This window comes from Gigantopelta aegis, chromosome 10 (assembly GCF_016097555.1).
Source record: "Gigantopelta aegis isolate Gae_Host chromosome 10, Gae_host_genome, whole genome shotgun sequence".
NCBI lineage: Eukaryota > Metazoa > Mollusca > Gastropoda > Neomphalida > Peltospiridae > Gigantopelta > Gigantopelta aegis.
This window is the reverse complement of record NC_054708.1, coordinates 69,048,249-69,057,171: the sequence shown is the minus strand read 5'-3', so window position 1 is coordinate 69,057,171 and position 8,923 is coordinate 69,048,249. Positions and strand designations below refer to the sequence as shown.

The window sequence follows — 8,923 nt, the reverse complement described above, 5'->3', positions numbered from 1 at the left end:
GTCATAATACCATACCAAGAACGTATACACGTCTGCAGCACTCTACGCGTTAATGCAGGATTACTTTTTGGAAAAACTCTCTATTTATATGTGAAACGTAACTCGGAAGGTTTTCTTAATACAGTTTTCTTTATACAGTAAGTGTTTATATGTGTCGGTAGGCCTACATATCTTTTATCCATGATTTTATCGATTCCACTTGAAAACTGAGCGGAATTTGCACGTATGATTTGTGGCTTAGACTTGTAAACATGTTGAAAAACGAACCGTAGATGTTTACCTTGGTAAACTACTCGTTAAGGGGACCTATTAGGTGCTGAGGTGTCTCCCTAGGTTGCCCATAGGGGCCCCTAAAAGGGCCTGGTCTGTTCAGATCGTTACCAGTGGGTGACGTCCCGCACCGTAAATACGAGCGGCAGACTGATTACGAAACCGAAAGTAGAATATTTCCAATGTGGACCTTTGTGTGATTTTCCAACACAGACACGTATTACATCTTTCATATCAGGTCTCTTTCATGTAGCTGTCATATTTATTCCTGTTACATATTTTTGCTGCAAAATTTCTGTGTAATTGTACCACTGAGCTCCATTCCGCCCCTCATATGTAAACAAATCAAAACAGTCAAACCATAGCGACGCTATGACAACGGTTCCACGTGACGTCGTAATACCTGACCTAGAACATGTATACACGTCTGCAGCACTCTACGGGTTAATTAATGCAGGATTACTGTTTGGACAAATTGTCTATTTATATGTGAAACGTAATTCGGAAGGTTTTCTTAATACAGTTTTTTTTATACATTAAGTCTTTATATGTGTTGGTGTAGGCCTACATATCATTTTCCTCCACGAAATAATTAATTCCATTATTTTATCGATTTTATCGACTGAGCGAAATTTGCACGTATAATTTGTGGCTTAGACTTAGACCGTAGATGTTTACCTTGGTAAACTACTCGTTAAGGGGACCTATGGAGTGTTGAGGTGTCTCCCTAGGTTGCCGATATTTATTAATGTCATGTTTATTACTGTGCCGTAACGTTTATTCATTGGATCGAATTTTCCATTTGCAATCAGGATTTAATAAAATCAGTCACATATGATTTATTTAAGAGCCCAAACACGTACAACAACATATTTTAATAAATGTTTGACTAAAATATTAACTACAATACCTGTGGTAACCTTTCTATGCTTAGATATTTGCAGATGACACATTTGAAAGTGCATATAACAGATTCCTTGTTTCATCGGGAAAAATGTAGCGGGTTTCCTCTGATGACTACGAGTCACAATTACCAAATGTTAGACATACAATAGCCGATGTTTAATTCATCAATGTGATCCAGCGGTGTCGTTAAACAAAACAAACTTTAATACGTGATATAGTGACTTGGTGACAACTACTACCAGATGTTAAACACGGGTAAGCAAACTAAATTACGAATAATTTACATTAATTGAACAAGAAAACAACAGGAAAAAAACAAATGCATGATCTCTTGCCACCCCATTCCATCCGCTATGTCTGTCATACCCCCTCCACCTGTCCGTGTCTGTGTGTGTGTGTCTCTCTCTCTCTCTCTGTGCGTCTGTCTCTCTCTCTCTCTGTCTGTGTGTGTCTCACTGTGAGTGTCTCTCCCTGTGTGTCTCTGTGTGTGTGTGTGTGTGTATCTATGTGTGTGTGTGTGTCTCTCTCTCTCTCTCTCTATGTGTGTGTCTCCTGTGTTTCTGTGTGTGTCTCTGAGTGCGTCTCTCTGTGTGTGTGTGTGTGTATCTCTCTGTCTCTGTCTCACACACACACACACACACACACACACACACACACACACACACACACACACACTCGATAGAGTAAGAACCCTCCGCTCCGATCCCCTCCCTGTTAAAATGCCTGCATACGAGCATGCGATTCACAAATACATACGGTAAACATTTTTTTTTAAATGTATTTATTTTATTATTATTATTTAAAAAAAATTACAGTCAGTATTGTTTAACTATTATTATTTAATAATACCCAACGCCCTCCCCACTCCTCCATAATTTGTATCCAGCGAGAACACTGAACTGTGAATAAAAAATGTCTATGTATATACTGAACTCATGCAAATGCAGCGCCTTGCCGCTCCATAATCATATGTGTCACGTGCCATGTTCGGATTTCCTAAAATTAAGGAAGTTCAAAGCACATCCCTCTGTAGTCCTATCGGCCTCCCCGAACTTTTGAGAATACATAATCTACCGGTAGTTTGATTTTATGTAAGAGTGATATGGGTTGGGGATAGAAACAGTATCGAGAGTAAATGCAGTTCACCTTTATTAGTGCAACCAAAACAATTATTATTATTTAATTTTGCTTAAGCAATTCATAATTCTGAATGAATGAATGAATGTTTAATGACACCCCAGCACGAAAAATACATCGGCTATTGGGTGTCAAACTATGGTTAATGCAAAACTAAAGTGATGATCAACATCAATATAAAAATTCAACAGTTAAATAAAGACACAGTGTAAAGGACTGTGTAAAAATACAAATATCACAGATAGATATAATTAAAATTTAGAATAAAATTCAGTATCGCGTAAAAACTGCAATAAAAGTTCTGGATGGAATCGAAATGATTCCATTCATAATTCTGAATACCTATAGATATAGGCCTGTAAATCGCATGCAAGATTACATTACATTACAGTACCATAGAGTTTAGTGAGGTTTTTTATTTATTTATGAAGTACAACAATAATAATTTAATGAATTAAAAATACATGTACATCAAACAAAAAAGAAAAACAAGAAAAACAAAGAAAAACAAAACAACACTGATATTCGTTGATAACACTGGCGCTACTGACATTTTTCGTGATAAAAGGAAGTGGCACTTGTGCTGTCAAATGATCTATTTTTGTAATAAATATCAACTGCTTTATAACATTTGATATAACATCAACAAATCAATTTTTTAAAATTCGATTGGGAAAGGGAAACGAGGTCAACAATCATACCACGTAATCAGCAGCCGAAAATAGCGCGAATGTCCTTTTGGGTACCAGACGTCGTCAGGTCGATATTATAAAACGTGTCAGGGCCGTAGCTAGCGGGGGAGGGGGGGGGGGGGGGGGGGGGGGGGGGGGGGGGCAGGGGGTTCAGAAAAAAAAAACCTTAAAGAAAATTCTCTTCTTAACCGTTTAAGGAGTTTTAGACTTTTCTATTCAGTTGCCCCCCCCCCCCCCACCCCCCGAACAAAAAGTCCTAGCTTGTTCCATATAACTACCTTTGAGTAATATTTTGAAATGAAACTACACTGTTCCTGTAATTCTGGTGATATAGCAATGTATAATACAGTTCGTTTAGCATGTTGGTAGGCCAACACTGAGGAATACAAACTGCAAGATCATACAGTTTTTTTTATACATTAAGTCTTTATATGTGTTGGTGTAGGCCTACATATCATTTTCCTCCACGAAATAATTAATTCCATTACTTTATCGATTTTATCGACTGAGCGGAATTTGCACGTATAATTTGTGGCTTAGACTTAGACCGTAGATGTTTACCTTGGTAAACTACTCGTTAAGGGGACCCATGGAGTGTTGAGGTGTCTCCCTAGGTTGCCCATATGGGCCTTTAAAACGGCCTGATCTGTTCAGATCGTTACCAGTGGGTGACGTTCTGCACCGTAAATACGAGCGACAGACCGATTACGAAACCGAAAGTAGGATATTTCCAATGTGGACCTTTATGTGATTTGCCAATACAGACATGTATTACATCTTTCATATCAGGTCTCTTTCATGTAGCTGTCATTTTGATTCCTGTTAGATATTTTTGCTGCAATATGTCTGTGTAATTTTGTTTTTAATACGTAGTTTTTATTTTATACGCTTATTTTTATTTGTGTTTGTTAGACCCAAATAAATACGGCCAAGCTAGGCTTGTTTTTGAAACGGGATGGATCTGATATAAACGTACAGTTGCTATTTCTATCTCGTATGGAAGTTGAATTAAGAAAATCATTTAAAATGTGTTTACAAGATTATTGGTTTTACAAGAATGTGCAGTGCCTACCGTAGATCCTGAAATTAACGCGTCTGTAAATTAATGCGAGTGACTGTGGGCAGACTAAAATGCCACATGAAATTAATGCGAGTGGCCTCCCTTTGAAATATTACTTTTCTAACACACGTCTGTGTACTTTTTGGTCAAAAACCGAATTAAAGGTCCCTTCAATAATGGGGGCGGGACGTAGCTCAGTGGTACAGCGCTCGCTCGATGCGCGGTCGATCTGGGATCGATCCCCGTCGGTGGGCCCATTGGGCTATTTCTCGTCACAGCCAGTGCACCACGACTGGTATATCAAAGGCCGTGGTATGTGCTATCCTGTCTGCTAATCGGAAAGAGTAGCCCATGAAGTGTCGACAGCGGGTTTCCCAATATTTGTGGTTCTTAACCATATGTCTGACGCCATATAAGCGTAAATAAAATGTGTTGAGTGTGTCGTTAAATAAACCATTTCCTTCATGTCCTTCCATCTACACTGAACATTAGTTGTAATCCCCGTAAAAAGGTGTAGTGATTTGTGTGCATCCCTACATAGCTGTTTGGCAGTAATGCTAATATGAATAAATGTTGTGTCACGGGGATTCTATAATTCCCGTAACTGAATAAAACACGATTATCCAAATATCTCTCCTAACTGTATATCTATTAGATCTATCTGTAACGGGCGGTATTTACCCGAGTATGGCTCGTCTCTAGGTATGATCAAAGATACGATCTTTTATAAAGTATATGTAATATAGCACGTTTAGTTCACTAGAAAACACAAAAAAAACACAATACACTTTGGAATCTGTATTAACCTACGCTGACAAATGTACAGCCGCAGTAGTTAATTAATAACAACAATAATAACAACCCAGAACTGATCACTTAATTAGTTAATCTCTAGGTGTCTAGTTTACACAATATGCGAATCACTTCACCGTGACACAACACCCACCCGTGTAATAATTGAGAAACGCTTCCAGGGGAACTTAATTAATAAAGGAATTACAGCTCTATTCCTAACTGGTTAAGTTTTAATTAACCCTAACTACTCATTCAGTAACCTTGTAACAAAGAATTAATACTGGTACCTATCACAATAAAGACAATAACCTACAGTTTACCTAAGTCTTCTAGGATGACTGGCTAAGCTTTATATTACCAAATACTCGTATAATGTTAGAACAAAAAGTCTACAATTTACTTCGTCAGATGACCGAAGACACTGTCTAAATAATATTGGTATAATACAGTATTAAAATATTTAAAGTCACATCAATCACATCAAGGTTATACAACAGAGCAGAAATAATATATAATTACCAGTCCGGACGGACAACGTTCCCCCGGGATACCTTCCTATGGTTCTCCCAGATATCTCTAAACCCTATCTATTTATTCAAAACTCTTAGAGACAGCGAATATTGCCTGGGGGTACAACGCGGTACCTCACCTATCATCTGATATTCCACCTCTCCCATAGTCGGTATATTTCTCTCTGATCGTCAGTCTGGCTGTCGCCATCCCGCGAGCAATCCCCTGGCCATAAACAGCACTACCGGAGATATTACGTAACTACTAGCCACATGGCCTCCACACATGCTCTGGGTGTGTATTAGGCGTACAGCTCGAGGACCGTCGCGCAGAAGTATTACGTAACAAGTTGCCCACCTGCCTAAGTGCAATTTGGAACTGCACACGGCCCTCTAACACAATTAATATCGCCACAGGCGAAAACAAAAATTAAGAGCATGTACCGTCACATGTTGTTATGCAGATTCGGGCGTTTTCGTTTAACTCGGACAAAAGCCAGCCTGCCTCCCCACTCCTCCCTCCAAAAACGAGAGGCCGTACACCTATGGGTACATCACTGGATAGTAACGTGTGTGTGTGTGTGTGTGTGTGTGTGTGTGTGTGTGTGTGTGTTTGTGTGTATGTATGTCAGTGGGTGTGCAGTATGTGTAGTGTGTGTTTGTGTGTATGTGTGTGTGTTTATGTGTGTGTGTTTATGTGTATTTGTGTGTGTGTGTGTCTATAGTGTGTGTAGTGTGAATTTAACTGCACAGCCTAAATCAAAACTAGAATGTTCTTTGTCGAATAATAACCATGTTCCGCTCCGTATATAGTCCGTTTCCGTGAAAAGGAACCCGATGAATTAGCATGTAACTCCATAAGTAATAAAGTTAAAATTCATATAAAACGATGTTATTAAGTTTTAAACCCATACAAACTCAAATAAATAAAGTTGAAAGAAAAAGAAATCCATGAAAAAAATTAAAATGTTTCTTTACAAATTACTATTAAAGTTTACAGATTAAATCTCATTTTTAATACAGGGGTGAAGACAAAATTCTAGAACAGCCAAGGTATGCAGCTTGTTTGCATTGTCTCTGAAGTAAAATATAATGCAGTACAAATGAATAAATGTCTTAGTAACCTAGTCTGGGAGTGGCAGTCCTCTTTGTGGCGATGTAAGAGGGATGAAATAAACTTTGTGGCGATGCAAGAGGGATTAAATTTCCAGTAAAGGATTTCCTAAGGAGTGCTTCAGGAGTTTGATGGAAAACCGTAGATATTAATGAATATGTTATGGGCATGATTCAATTCGAATTATGTGAAATGTTTGCAATGGGATGGATGAACAGTTTGTTTTGGACCAACTACTGATGATACTGCTGTCTGATTAATGAAGCTATTGTTCTTTATTAGGAAGGGAAATTTTGTTTAGCATGGGCACTCTGGTGACACATTTATATTGACAAATAAACAGTTTATGTATGTAATGTAAACAATATAGAACTGCCTATAAATTAGCCGGAAAAGGATTTACTGTTATGTGCTGTAGACCGTGAAGAGTAGGTCATTCACCTAGTAATAGTATTCGACACACCGCCATCCCAAGCTGTTCCTACATGTGAGGTTTGATGGTCTTGTATGTATCTGTATACAAGAAATGGTCCGGATAAGGATTGACTGTTATATGCAATAGACCATGAAAAGTAGGTCACAGTGACCTAGTAATAGAACGCAAAACACCAATATCCCAAGTTGTTCCTACATGTGAGGTTTGACTGTAATGTATGCCTCTGTATACAAGATATGGTCCGGACAAGAACAAGCAGACGGGCGGATGGACGGACTGACGGACAACGCCTTACCATAATACTACTTATCATCAATGGGCGTATACAAATAACAATTTGTTTGTCACCAGCAGTGCAAACGGTTTAGTTGTAATGAGGCTTGGTATTCATACTCCAGGATTTCCGTATGACAAAAGTTGGGCGTGATAATTTGGGTAATTTTGAAATAAGCTGAGTTTGTGAAACATTTAATTGAATACATTTGTATATGTGTGATATCCGCGAACTCCCGCTTGAGTGTGGTTTGCATGGGTGTGAATATTGCCAAACACTACACCCAATGACACATTTATATTGGCAGAGAAACACTTTACGTATGTAATGTTAAAAATACAGAACTGCCACAAAATTAGCCAGATAAGAATTTATTGTTATGTGCAGTAGACTTTTAAGTAGGTCACAGCGACCTAGTGATAGTATGCGATACGCCATAATCCAAAGTTGTTGCTATATGTAAGGTTTGATGGTCCCGTATGCATATGTATGCAAGATATGGTCAGGACAAGGATTTACTGTTATGTGCACTAGACAGTGAAAAGAAAGGCATCGAGATCTAATAATAGTACGCGACACACCGCCATCCCAAGTTAGTCCTACAAGTGAGATTCCATGGTCCTGTGCATGCAACTGTATGCACGATATGGTCCGAACAAGGATTGACTGTTATGTGCAATAGACCGTGAAAAGTAGGTCACAGTGACCTAGTAATAGCATGCGGCACACCACCATCCAAAGTTGTTTCTACATGTGAGGTTTGATGGTCCTTTATGCATCTGTATGCAAGATAAGGTCCGGACAAGGATTTACTGTTATGTGCAGTAGACCGTGAAAAGTAGGTCACAGTGATCTAGTAATAGTACACGACACACCGCTATGCCAATTTGTTCCTACATGTGAGGTTTCATGGTCGTGTATGCATCTGTATGTAAAATATGGTCCGGACAAGAAAATGTTAATAGACGGACAGACGAACAGACAACGCCATACTATAATACGACCCATCATAGATATAAAAATAACAATTGGTTTCTCACCAGCAGTGCAAACGGTTTAGTTGTAATGAGGCTTGGTATTCATACCCTCGATTTTTCAAATGACAAAAGCGGGGCGTGATAATTTTGGTAGTTTTGAAACAAGCTGATTTTGTAAAAAAAATTGAATAGCTAAACCATTATTCAAATGAGGCTTTTTGTAAGGTTTCAGGAGTAAAAGTTCCACACACACACGCGCGCGCGCACACACACACACACAGACGGACGCGCGCGCGTGTGTGTAATATCCGCCAACTCCCGCTCTTGTGGATGTGGTTTGTATGGATGTGAACACTGCCAATAATACAGCCAAAAGCATGCTGTGTGAAAGTAACACAAAGATTTACCTAAAAAATATTTTAAATAAGTATTCTTTATAATTATGACCCTTTTTGTTATTTTCTTGAGACTATAAATAAATGTATATTTCTTATTATTAAACCGTAGGTGGGCATTTAGGATGATATGCATAAATCTCTGCTGAAGATTCACACATAACTGTGATATAGGTGCTTTTTTTTGTTGTTGAGAATATACCTTTATTTCATTTTTTATAATCTAACAACACCTATAGATTGTTAACAATAAAACAGGACACAATGTAGCACTTCCCATGTATATGGTTAACGAGAGGAACCTCTTAAATGTACAGTACCACCATGACATCTGTAGTGATTTCCACTTCTATTTCTA

The 8,923-nt window shown here is 38.4% G+C and overlaps 1 protein-coding gene across 2 annotated transcripts in view; it reads left to right on the top strand.

The window, feature by feature from the left end:
* LOC121382639 overlaps positions 1–8,923 on the top strand; it is a 28,016-nt gene continuing 19,093 nt past the window's right edge. For both annotated transcript variants that reach the window (XR_005959194.1, XM_041512172.1), the window contains exon 1: positions 1–137. The gene's annotated coding sequence lies outside the window, so the exon portion shown is untranslated. The remainder of the gene's footprint in view (positions 138–8,923) is intronic.